Genomic DNA, 13,809 nt, shown 5'->3' with positions numbered 1-13,809 from the left:
TAACATAGTCCAATTTAGCATTCACTTTGAGAGTGAAAAAACTGGTTGAAAACAAATGTACTAATTCTAAGATAATTAGAGAGGAATGGGAGAAGAACCAGCTGGAGTGGACTGGCAAAGAACTTTAGCAGCAAAGAAATTCAAGAAACAATGCAGACATTTAAGAAAATAAATCATGGCTCACAATAAAGCTATATCTAAGTGAGAAAGGGGATATTTGAGGAAGGGGATAAACCACAACCATAGTTAACAAGAAAAGTTAAGGCCAGCAGCAAATTGAAAGAAATAACATACAAATGGCAAAGATTAGTGATAAGTAAGAAAATTGGGTGGTTTTAGAAAACAACAAAAGATGATCAAGCAAAAAAATAGAGAAAATAAACTTTGAGGATAATATTATTAATATGAACAGTAAGAGTGTTGTTAAATATAGAAAATTAAAGGCAGGCAAAGTGAACACAGGCTCCTTACAGAATGAGATTGGGAAATAATAATGGGAAGCCAGGAAGAAGCAATCGAGTTTCTGGAGGAGGAGAGCAAACAGCCAGTGGCCGTAGTACACATTAATACTAATGACATAAATAAAAAAAGAGATAAGGTCTTAAAAGCAGAATAAAGAGCACTAGGAAGAAAATTGAAATAGAGGACCTCAAAGGTCAGGATTATCACTGGAGCCACAAGATAGTCAGAACAGAAACAGCAGGATATATAGGATGAACATGTGACGGAAAAGATGGTGTGAGGGGGAGGGTTTCAGATTTATGGGACATTGGAACCAGAGCTGAGGGAGGTGGGACCTGTACAAACTGGATGGGTTACACCTGGGCAGGACCGAGACTGATATCCTTAGTGGGATACATGATAGAGTGGCTGGGGACATTTAAACTCGTGTGGCAGAGAGGGTGGGAACCAGGGGAGTAGGGTTGTTGATGAAGAAATTAGGGAAAGGTAGAAACCAAGTGAACATTGCTATAAATAAGAACAGGCAGGGAAACACTTCTGAAGAGAGCAGGGAAGGTGGTCTAAAATGCATGTGTTTCAGTGGGAGCAGTATGATAAGCAAGGTAGATAAACTTCAAGCTTTGGTTAGCACTTGAAACTATGACATTATTGCGATTACAGAAACTCGGATGAAAGAGGGACAGGACTGGCAGCTGAATGTCCCAGGGTTTTAGATGCTTCAGGTGTTAGAAAGGGAGGTTAGATGGGTATGGGAGTTGCATTTACTCATAAAGGAATATCTCACAGCTGTACTGAGGTAGGATACATCAGAGGACTTATGCAGTGAGGCAGTGTGGATAGAACTCAGGAGTAGAAAAGGTGAAATCACAATGCTGGGGGTGTACTACAGGCCTCTCAACAGCCAGTGGGAGATAGAGGAGAGAATATGTAGACAGGTTTTGGAAAGATTTTAACAGTAATGATTGGGACTCACTAGTGGTTGTGTGGAATTTTTCAGCACAGAGGGCTGTGGAGGCTGGGTGGATAATTGTATTCTAGGCTGTGATAGATAGATTTTTAACCAGCAAAGGAATCAAGTCTAATGGGGTAAAGGCAGGAAAGCGGACCTGAGGATTATCAGATTCACCATGATGTCATTGAATGGCAGAGCAGACTCTATGGGTTGAATGGCCTACTTCTGTTTCTGTGTCTTATGGCCATATTGCTTATGCTCTTCTACTGACTACCAAAAATAAGGTAGGAATTTTGTTGCCTGAAGTTGATCATTAAAATTATTACTTACTCTTTCATTTCTAAGCAAGGCCAGTTGATATATTTCTTTTTCATTTATTCATGAGACGTGTGCATTTATTTCCCATTCCTGTCTGCATTTGAAAAGATGGTTGTGAGCTGTCTTTGCAAACACGGTCCATTTGATGTGGATATGTCCATAGAGCTATTAGGAATAGAGTGAAGGAATGGCAATATATTTCCAAGTCAGGAAGTATGTGGCTTGAAGGGAACGTGCAGTTGGTGGTGTTCTAATGCGTCTTAGATTGATTGTAGGAATTTGGTTTGATAAGTGTCAAGTATCACTTGTGCCACACTGAGCCTGGCAATGACTACTCAAACAGAGAGAATCTAACCATCGTTGCGTGACATTCAATAGCGATATTCTAGAACGATAAAGTTTGGGGGTTTTGAAGGTGCTGTTGGAGGAGCCCTGTTGTTTTACTGCAGGGCATCTTGCAGGTTATATATACTGCAGTCTGGCATTACGTATCAGTGGTGAAGGGAATGAACATAGAAAGTGGTGGATAGGAGGGATAGGAGAACAATCAAGTGAGCTGCTTGTCCTCGATGCTGTCGAGTTTCTTCAGTGCTGTTAAAGCTGGATCCATCCAGGCAAATGAAATGCATTCCATCACATTCATAACTTGAACCTTACAGATTCTGAGTATTTGAGTGTCCGAAAGTGAATTGCTTATTGTGGAATGTCCAGCCTCTAACCTCCCCTTATAACCACAATATTTATACAACTGGATCAGTTCAGTTTCTGATCAATAGGTAAGGCCCCAGAATATTAATAGTAGGGGATTCAATGATGATAATGCTATTGAATGTCAAGCAACGATGGTTAGATTCTCTCTGTTTGAGTAGTCATTGCCAGGCATAGTGTGGCACAAGTGATATTTGACACTTATCAAACCGAATTTCTACAATCAATCTAAGATTAAGATTGCCTGTGCCTTTAATGGTATATCTGAAGCAAATTCCTATCTTGGGACAAAACCTGGGTTCTGTAAAATTGCAAGATATCATGGTGAGATGGAAAGAATAAAGCTTTTGCCGCAGCACATGTTGTATATTGTCATTGAGCCTATGAGAAAATGCAAGTGTAAGATTGATTCATTATGCTGCCAAAGAAGAACCCAACCAGTGTCATTAATATAATTCACAATATATCTAACATGACTGGAAATATCTTCCACATTTTCATCTTGTAACACTGTCACAGTTAAAGTAAAAGCTGTGGTGTCTCTCAGTCAAGCAGTTATGTTATGTAATACCCTAGAAATGTTTTAAAGGATCAGAATTTGATATTTGACATGGTAGCTGCAGCACTGGGCATTCACACACAACTCCCTCTGAAGGGTAACGTTTATCAGTCTTGGTTGAGTGGTCTTACGCTCCAGGTGTAACTTATAGTTGAAGTATTCCTTTCGATAGATAAATGAATAGATTTTCCATGGAAATCTGTGTCTCAGATACTGATACTTTGCAAATTTTGAAAAGGGTAAAGATCGAAGAAGCCATGTTGGAGATGGGAAAGATAATGTAGTTTATGAAAATCTAGGGGGAAAGCTGTATTCATTTATGTATATTCATTCATTCATATTAGTATCAACCATGGTTTTATCGTTGGATTTGTATCCTGATGTCTTGCAGGATATTAACAAGAGGATAACTTTGGCACCCTGCCGTGAATCTTAAAGGCAAACATGAGTGAGTGACTTGGTACAGCCAAACTAAAAAACGTCCAGTATTCACTTCTCAATTTTGAATTATTTCCAAAGCAGCAATGATAATAGTGTAAATTATAAATCATCTTTTTCAATGAAAAGCGCAAGTTGTCCTGTGTATAGACTTCCTCACCGAAAACAGACCATCATGTCCCTTTTGAGACAGCAGAAAACGATTTAACCTGTTGTCCGAATGAGTCATTCTACAGCTGAAACAGTGATGCACGGAACAACCCGTAATTTGTGCAGAATTTGTAATCGAGCCACGAATAAAGCTCACTGTACAGATCAATAAAGATTGCTTTAATCCAAACCCGTTTAATGTCTTATTGTGCATGAGCCTGCTATGAGAGACATGCTCAATTTTTCAAAAGTTACCAAAATTATTATCCTTTTGACACAATCCTTAAATAATTTAATTTAGAGAACCAACTCCTTTGAACAATTAGGTTTAAATGTGCCCTGTTTTAAGGCGAATGAAATGATTGTTTAAAGGTTTCTATTGTTTTCACAGCTCCCACTGTTCAATAAAAGAGCCAACGATTGCGGGGGAAAACCTGGCAGGATCTGAAGTAACAAAAGTGTTTTAGGCAGAAGAAACATTGACAGTGTGTGTCACTTTCACCGAAGACAACTGTTCTGCGTTCATTTAGCAATTAATTTACCGGTTGAGATTTTAAAAAATGTTACCAGCAAACCTTTTCTGAAAGTATATACAAAGTATAAATGTCCAATAAGGACAGCAGTGAACTCAGCACCACATTCAATGCGTAAACAACAGCCCATTTCGCAGTGGCATGTCACATTTGTCCCGTTTTGAGATATATAGTTTCATTACAACAAAAAAGTTATGATTTTTTTGTCAGTTTTCAAATGTACAGCGTTTTAAATCTAATGTATACTAATGCAAAAATACATAAAATCTTCTGGTTGTTTTACGATTAGTACTTTCAAAATATGGAAGAATATGCCTGTAGTAGTAGTTGATGTAGCAGAGGGAGTTACTTCAACTCGCTCTAAAACTTCTTTCCTAGTTCGACCTTATTAGAGACAGGCTACTCTGAAAACCTGGAGCTACGGATCATATTTCGGATTGAAAAACAGTGTGAATTAGCTCCATGAGAAGTAATTTGAAACTACGAAATGTGGTAAATCTGATGAATATGCTCCCCCTGTCAAAAAATGAAAAAATATATACTTGCATCTCTATTTCATATGGCAAAGTCCTGTATTAAAACAATTTTATTGCTGTTGAAATGAAATATAATACACCAATTGTTTAGATGGTGCAATCTAGAACAGTTAGAGCATAAGTATTTTTCTGATCATACATATCTGACCAACATTTAGATAATTTTACTTTCATTTAAATATGTGACTTTGTTTTGAATATATGTATGATTAATGGCTAAAACTATTTCTTGCTTGTTAAATGAATCTTGGTGGTAAGTGATGAAGCAATGATAAGGAGTAACAGTATATTTAACGGTTGACAGAGTTGATAATCTACTGTAGCACAGTGTTGTGAACATTTAAGAAATGGAAACTCCCTATTACAAGGACTACAGTGTGTTACGCAAATGATTAGGAAATATAAACAAATTTGAAATTGATCAACATTAATGTATATTCATTAAGGTCAGATATAACTGGTGTCTGGTGTTATTGACAAACAATTACACAAATCATTGTAAATAAACAGAGTAATAACATAGGAAAATGGCAGTCAAATGCTATAAGCAACACAGTTCACAGGATAGAAAAATATTGGTTGTCAGTTCAGAGAAAAGTAGATTCCTGCAGTGTTACTCACCTTTGAACTGACCAAGAATAAGACAGAATATCAGCACGACCCAGGAGTGCCATAAATTGCACACATGACCACCAAATTCTATTCCTAACTGATTCAGAACTCAGTGATCTGCTGCATGTTAGCATGAAGAAATAGTGATATTGCAATCATACAAGCCAATGAGCCAATTGGTGAGCCTGTCAGAAGTCAAATTAAGGAAGTACTACAATGCCAGGAGATTTGAGACACATTAAAGTGTAATTGAATAAAAAAGACCAAGAAAAGTAGTGGGTTTTGTAGACTCACAGTCACCCTTGAACTGAAGGCTACTGTCAGTGATTTGCAAACAATGACAACCTGCATTAGCACAGTACTATTAATATTATAAAACACCCCAAGGAGCTTTATAAGCATTATGAAACAAAATTTCAGACTAAACAGCATAAGAAGATATTAGATCAGATTACCAAAAGCCTGGTTAAAGAGGTGGGATTTCAGAAGCATCGTCAGTTTGGAAAGAGTGGTGGAGAGGCAAAGAGATTGATTGGGAGAACTCCAGGGTTTAGGACTTTAACAGCTGAAGGTATGGCAGCCATTGATGGAGGAATTAAAACTGGGAATGTCCAAGAGACTAGATTTGGTGGAACAAAGGATTTTTTGGTGAAATGAAAGGCTGAAACATAAAGATGGGGAAAGGTAAAGCCAATGTTCCCTCTAATGTATCATTGCTGTGCATGGCCCAGATGCTGGATTGTATGGTTCATTTCAGATTGCCGCATGTCCTTGCAAACATGCATCTCAAAGGGACCCTGGCTTATGTTCTGCCTATTAGTCCTCCGTCTGGCACATTTCCAATTGCTATGCAGCTTGTATTTACATATCTTAAAGAAACACCGAGCAAGGACAGGAGAGATTTGAAAGCAGAGCAAAGAAAAGATTTACTCTTATAGAGGGCCTTGCATGATCTCAGAACATTCTAAAGTACTGTACAAAGAAACATTATAGAAGTTTAGTTGCTGTTACAATATATCAAATGTGGTATCAATCTGCATAAAGTACATGCCCACAATGGAGATCTGATAAGGATCAGAGAATCTGTGTTTGTGATGTTAATTGAGAAGTAACTACTGACTGAGAATTTTCTGAAGAAGGGTCTTGACCTGAAACGTCATCTTCCCTTCTCCTCTGATGCTGCCTGGCCTGCTGTGTTCCTCCAGCTCCACTCTGTGTTGTTTCTGACTCCAGCATTTGCAATTCTTGCTATCTCTGTGAATAAATTACCTGCTTTTCTTTGTTGTAATATCTTTTGGTCACTTTTATATCATTTGGAAGGAGTAGGTGAGGTGTCTGTTCATGTTTTCATCCAAAAGGTGGCATCTCCAAGGGTGTCAAAACCCCTCAATGTTGCACGGATGCCTCAAACTTATGAATATAAGCACATTGGAAATATGAACAGGAGTAGTCTATTCAGCCCTCAAGCTTACTTCTTCATTCAGTAAGAGCCAGCTGATCTGTTAGCGATCTTAATTCCACTTTCCTCAGCAACCCCGTAATGTTGAATTCCATTGTACACCATTTTTATTTCCAGCTCCACCACCACTGCCCTATGGAGAATTCCAAAATCTAATAGCCTATTGGAGAAGAAATTCCCCCTCACCTCTATCATAAATGGAAGACTACTGATAGTGAAATAGTACCCAATATTTCTAGATTCTCCACAAAAGGAAACATGCTCTCAGCGTCTTTCATACCAAACTCCTTTAGAATCTTACATGCTTTGGAAAGGTTGACTCTTATTCTATTGAATTAGGCCCGTAAGGATCATAGTCAATATGAGGGAAACTTTGTCTGAGGGAGATAATAGCTGACTGGGTATTGTAGGAAATTGCTTAAAAGTGGGAAATCAACTGGTAGATTTTTTCCAAGTTTGGTTTCAGAGGTAAAATCAGATTCAGTCAATGGCCTTTAAGTAAGTTAAAATGTTCTAAAAGAGACAGGAGGAGTGGGGCTGGGGACGGTAGGTGGAATGGTGATAGGTGAGTGCAGGTAGGGAGTGGTGGGGATTGGTCAATGGGATGGGTGGGAGAGATAGGTGGCAAAGAAGATGGACATGTTGTGTCAGGTCAAGGAGGCAGGAATGAGAGGGAGAGTTGCTCATGGGATGAGGCTGGGGTGAAATTTTAAAACTGCCTGCCTCTTTGTAGGATATGTGGAACAGCCCCTTCTCTGCTGGCACTATCCCTCACCTCCTCCTCTGCTACATTGATGGCTGTATCAGCACTGCCTCGTGCTCCCGCAAGGAGCTTGAACAGTTCATCAACTTTACTAACACCCATCACCCCAGCCTCAAATTTACCTGGACCATCTCTGATACCTCTCTCTCCTTCCTGGACCTCTCCATCTCCATCTCTGGTTATTGCCTCAAACCTAACTCCCACAGCTACCTAGACTATGCCTCCTCTCACCTACCTTCCTGCAAGAATGCGATCCCCTATTTCCAATTCCTCAGCCTCCACTTGTGTCTGCTCTCAAGATGGGACATTCCACTCCCAGACATCCCAGATGTCCTCCTATTTCAAGGACAGCACCACATCTCTTGCAGTTCCTACACTTCTGCCCTCAAGGCCCCTTTCCCCAACAAAAATAAAGACAGAATACCTCTTGTTCTCACATATCACCCCATTAACTTCCATATCCAGCATATCATTCTTCATCACTTCCGCCACCTGCAATCTGGCCCCATACCAAAGATATATTTTCCTCCCCACGCCTATCTGCCTTTCATAGTGTCTGTTCTCTCTGCGACTCCCTTGTCTGCACCACACTCCCCATTAGCCCCATCAGCCCTAGCACCTTTCCCTGCAACCACAGGAAGTGCTACCCATGCTCCTATACCTCTCCCCTCACCTTCATTCAAGGCCCAAAACAAACATATCAGACAGGAGTTCACCTGCACATATGTAAACTTGGTCTACTGCATCTGCTGCTCCTGATGTGGCCTCCTCCACATGGATGAGACCAAGTGTAGACTCAGGGACCATTTCATAGAGCATCGGCACTCTATATGCAATTAGCAACAACACCTTCTGGTCACCAACCATTTTAACTCCTTCTCCCACTCCCTGGGTGACATGTCCATCCTGGGCCTCTTCCAGTGTCACAATGACACCACATGCAAACTGGAGGAGCAATACCTTGTATTTCACCTCGGGATCCTACAGCCCAATGGCCTAAATGTGGATTTTACCAGTTTTAAAATCTCCCAACCTCAGCCTCATCCCATGACCCACTCTTCCTCTCATTCCCGCTTCTGTGATCTGACACAACCTGTCCATCTTCTTTCCCATCTATCCACTTCTCCCATGTCACTGACCTATCCCCACCACTCCCTACCTGCACTCACCTATCACCATCCCACCACTTTTCCCAGCACTAACCCTCCTCTCTCTAGTTATTTCCCAGCTCGCTTCCCCCTCCCCCATTTCTGAAGAAGGGTCCCAACCTGAAATGTCAACTTTCCAGCTCCTCTGATGCTGCCTGGTCTGCTGTGTTCCTCCAGCTCCACACTGTACTGTCTCTGACTCCAGCAGCTGCGATTCTTGCTATCTCTAAAGGAGACAGCTGCATGATCATGGCAGCTAGCATTCAAGCACCTGAAATCCTTCTCTAATTGAGGTGCTGATTATTGTAGCTAAGAAGTGACTCGAATCAAAACCATATAAATGCTTTGCATTGCACAGTCAGTAAGGAACATGATCAATGCAAGTGCAGTCTTCATCTGAGTGAAACAAAGGCTCAGAGTGTATTGTTGGGAATTTGATTCAAAATGGGATTTGGGGCAATAGGATGATAAAAGTGTTTTAACTAATATTTACTGTAAGAACTAAATTCCAGAGCAATAGGTAAGTGGGACTACTTAAAAGACACATATCAAGAGGCCTACTTATTGTGAGACCAGCTATGGAATGGCATGGAATGAATTACAAGGCAATGCGAATACAGGGGAAATGGCTGCTTAGTTAATAGAATTGATGAATATTTCCAGTCTTTAAAATGAATGTAAGGTTTTCAGTTTTAGTGTAGGTCCCATCTTTTTCTTCTCTCTTACATCTTAAAAACAGCTTATTAGTATAAGATTGATATTTGTGATTTTGTAACATAAAACCCGGCAATAAACTATAAAGACCAGGGAATCTAGGGTAATTAATTAATAAATTAAACCCAATACAATAGTGATGGCAAATGGGTGGTGCATTGCTGCTGCAGCATATGGAAGCTGATGAAACACCAAGGTGATCCAGAGTGAACACATTTGTACCAAGTAGTTGCAGCTTGTGGAACTTGGGATCTGAGTTGAGGAGCAGGAGTCTAAGCGGCAGATACTCTGCCACATCAGGAAAGGGAAAAGATACCCAAACACCTTGGCCCAGGAAGCAGTCAGAGATCTCAAAAGCGATCATTCAAATTTGATCTGTGATCAGGGACAGGAAAGTGTGGCTGGGGTCAGGCAATAGACAATAGATAATAGACAATAGACAATAGGTGCAGGAGTAGGCCATTTGGCCCTTCGAGCCAGCACCACCATTCATTATGATCATGGCTGATCATCCACAATCAGTATCCTGTTCCTGCCTTATCCCCATAACCCTTGATTCCACTATCTTTAAGCGCTCTAACCATCTCTTTCTTTGAAGTATCCAGAGACTTAGCCTCCACTGCCTTCCGGGGCAGAGCATTCCATATATCCACCACTCTCTGGGTGAAGAAGGCTTTCCTCAACTCTGTTCTAAATGGCTTACCCCTGATTTTTAAACTGTTCCCTCTGGTTCTGGACTCACCCATCAGCGGAAACACGCTTCCTGCCTTCAAAGTGTCCAATCCCTTAATAATCTTATACATTTCATTCAGACCCCCTCTCATCCTTCTAAGCTCATACAAGCCCAGTCACTCCAACCTTTCAACATATGATTGTCTCGCCATCCTGACTGCACTCCCTCAATAGCAAGAATGTCCTTCCTCAAATTTGGAGACCAAAACTGCACACAATACTCCAGGTGCGGTCTCACCAGGGCCCTGTACAGCTGCAGAAGGACCTCTTTGCTCCTATACTCAATTCCTCTTGTTATGAAGGCCAGCATGCTATTAGCTTTCTTCACTGCCTGCTGTACCTGCACGCTTGCTTTCATTGACTGATGTACAAGAACACCTAGATCTCGTTGTATTTCCCCTTTACCTAACTTTACCGCATTTAGATAGTAATCTGCCTTCCTGTTCTTGCCACCAAAGTGGATAACCACACATTTGTCCACATTAAACTGCATCTGCCATGTATCCGTCCACTCACCTAGCCTGTCCAAGTCACCCTGTATTTTCATAACATCCTCCTCTCATTTCACACTGCCACCCAACTTTGTGTCATCAGCAAATTTGCTAATATTATTTTTAATGCCTTCATCTATATCATTAATGTATATTGTAAACAGCTGCGGTCCCATCACCAAACCTTGTGGTACCCCACTGGTCACTGCCTGCCATTCCGAAAGGGACCCGTTTATGACTACTCTTTGCTTCCTGTCAGCCAGCCAATTTTCAACCCAAATCAGTATTTTGCCCCAATACCATGCGCCCTAATTTTGCTCATGTGTGAGGCAAGTGTGATACCCTAAGAATTGTGTTTGAGGAGCCCCATTCCCTGCAGCTATCTAATAGTTATGAAGTTCTTGCCAGTGGATGAGAGGGGAGAGTGCAGGCAGTCTGAGAAAATAGACCACAGCACCATGGCAGCCATTCAACTGGGAGAAGGAAATAGGAATATAGTGGTGGCCAGGAAAAGTACAATTACAGGGATAGTTACTGTCCGCTCCAGCTTTGAGCGTAAGCCTCAAAGGCCATGTTGCTTGCCCCAATGCAGAATTCAGGACATCTCCTCTAGGCTAAAGAGGAACCTGGGCAAGAGGAGAGATCCCGTTTATACCATTCAAGTTGATGCTAATGACATTGATAGGATTAGAAAGGAGGTTCTACTGAAAGAATTTGAACAGTTCGGATCTAATTACAAAGCAGAACCCCCAAGGTGATGATCTCTATATTATTATCTGAGCCACAAGCAAACATAGATGGTGTAAATAAAGTCAAGGAGTTATATACATAGCTGAAAAGTTGGTGTGGGTGAAAGGCGATGCAGTTCATGAGGCACTGGCACCAGTACTGAAGTAGAAAGGAACTGTTCTGGTAGGATGAGCTTCTTCCTAGTGGATCAAATAACTAGGGATGTAAAGGGGATTTTAAACTAATTACAGCAGGAAAGGGTATATAAGAATGGAAATGTAGGCGTATAAGACAAGAAGATTATGGCAGCATTACAGGTCAGCTGTTTGGATAATGATATCTGGAGTGGGGAAATATAACATCAATTGGATGGAGGGGTACTAAATGATAAAAAGGCAAAATCAGTGGCTCTTTACTTGAATGTACATATTATTTCAACCATTGTAGATGAATTAATGATACAAACACTCATTCAAGGCTATGATCTTATTATTATTACTGCAGTATGATTTCAAGGAGATCAAAGCTGGGAACTAAATATTCAAGGTGCATGATATGTCAAAACAAGAGGCAGGAAGGAATGCGTAGTGGGGTAGCTTTGTTACAGTGGGATGGAAAAGATATGAAAGCCAGCAATCGCCTTCGGTTGGCAGATGTAGGATTCATGTCAGTTGAAGCAAGAGAAGAAGGTATCAGTAGCTATATGGCAGGACATAATGTAAATCAGGAGACAAGTGTGTAAAAAGGACAGTGCATTAATCATGGGTGATATGAATCTTCATGTGGATTGGGAAAATCAAATTGGCTAAGATAGATACGAGGGACCATTCATGGAGTGTATTCAGGACAGTTCCCTAGAACAATATAGTATGAATCCAACAAGGGACCAAATTTCTTCCTGTCTAATAATGCAGATTTAGCAAGCCTCCCCTTGACCTCGGCATCCCACATCCACCAGAAGTTCCATCATTGACCTCTGAAAATAAGAGTCCAGAGGAAGCATCAGCAAGGCTGCACCCTTCACCAGCCCAGCTACTGCCAACTTGGTGGGAACCATTATGGTAGAAAGTGAGTGTACACAGTCTGGTAAGCTCCATACTCTACTGAGGAAGAAACGGCCGAAGATGAGTCACCTCCTCAGCCACAGACAGGAGATGCCTCTGAGGCATCAGCAAGTATGGACTTCATCCAAATGTACAGGGAAGAGCAGCAGTAATGATGGAGAAACTCAGCCACTTTGGCAGCATCCGTGGAGAGAGAAACAAAGTAAACATTTTGAGTCCAATATGACTTCTTCAGAACTTGAGTTAAAAGCTGTTGTTTAGCAGAAGTCCTGATCTACCATGCATGAATAAAGAACAGTGGTTCAGTGTGGCTAAATAATATGATACATGCTGAAGGCAAATGCTTGCTTGTGGCTGAGTAAGATATATCTTTGTGGTATCAATCATTTACAGTGAAATTTACTATTCTATTTGAAGTATGATTTGCTTGGTACTTCATGTTTAATTTATATTGGCTGTGATTCAGGTTAAAGTAAAAGTTACAAAAAGTGATATTGTGTTGCTAATTTCCTCATTTTGGAATCATTCAGCAAATTATGTTATTTTGGTTTATGGCTCCCCCATGGGGATCATATCACTTACCAAAGGATCCTTTACTATAAATTTGTTAATTATTCCTGTTTCATTACATATTAACAGGTTGAAAATAGCCTGCTCCCTGGTAGGTTCCAGAATGCATTGTTATAAAAAACTGTTCGAAATATATTCTGATCAACCCATCCTCCAGGCTATCTTTGTCTATTTGATTCATTCAATTGATATGAAGCTTAAAATTGTCCACAATTAGTCTCATTTTTTTTGGTTTCTACTCTGTCTGACAGTGTAGGTTTTTTAGGGGTCGTATTCACCCATGTCACCACCCAAACTGTTTTGACGTCTTGATCATCTAAGCCAGGATTACTTCTACTACACTGAGCTTGTCCTTTATTAGCAGACCCATCACACTTCCTTTCTTGCTGCTTTTCAAAATGCCAGTTTCAAAATATGCAGTCATCCTACAACCAAGTTTTTGTAATGGGTTTGATTGTATACATATTATTTTATTTGTGCTGTCAATTCATCCATCTTTCTTTGGATGCTGCTCTGTACAACCAGATTAAGAATCTTTACTTTTTTTTAACCATTTTTCACTTTTCTGACCTGATTTGATAGCATGTTATCACACTCTGCCCTTTCTTGTCACAGCCTGGTTATCATTTCACATACTGCTACCCTGCATTATAGTCTAATCCTTTATTTTTAACTGCTCAAACCACCCTCCATGACAATCTTGACCACCACTATTTAGGTTAAAGCTCTCTCTATAACCGTAGTTATAAGATTTGTGAGGACACTCATTGTGTCATGGCTGAGGTGAAGGCCATTCTGACAATAAAGCTCCTTTTTTCCCAATAATAGTACCAGTTGCCCATAAAATGCAATCCATTTTTGCCACAATCAA

The 13,809-nt window shown here is 40.4% G+C and overlaps 1 protein-coding gene across 1 annotated transcript in view; it reads right to left on the bottom strand.

The window, feature by feature from the left end:
* Window positions 1-5,369, bottom strand: part of atg10 (ATG10 autophagy related 10 homolog (S. cerevisiae)) — a 274,871-nt gene extending 269,502 nt beyond the window's left edge. Inside the window, exon 1 of the mRNA XM_059644770.1 lies at window positions 5,278-5,369. The gene's annotated coding sequence lies outside the window, so the exon portion shown is untranslated. The remainder of the gene's footprint in view (window positions 1-5,277) is intronic.
* Between the last annotated feature and the right edge of the window lie 8,440 nt (window positions 5,370-13,809).

This window comes from Stegostoma tigrinum, chromosome 3 (genome assembly GCF_030684315.1).
Source record: "Stegostoma tigrinum isolate sSteTig4 chromosome 3, sSteTig4.hap1, whole genome shotgun sequence".
NCBI lineage: Eukaryota > Metazoa > Chordata > Chondrichthyes > Orectolobiformes > Stegostomatidae > Stegostoma > Stegostoma tigrinum.
The sequence above is the reverse complement of the archived record's forward strand: the minus strand, read 5'-3'. Positions and strand labels throughout refer to the sequence as shown.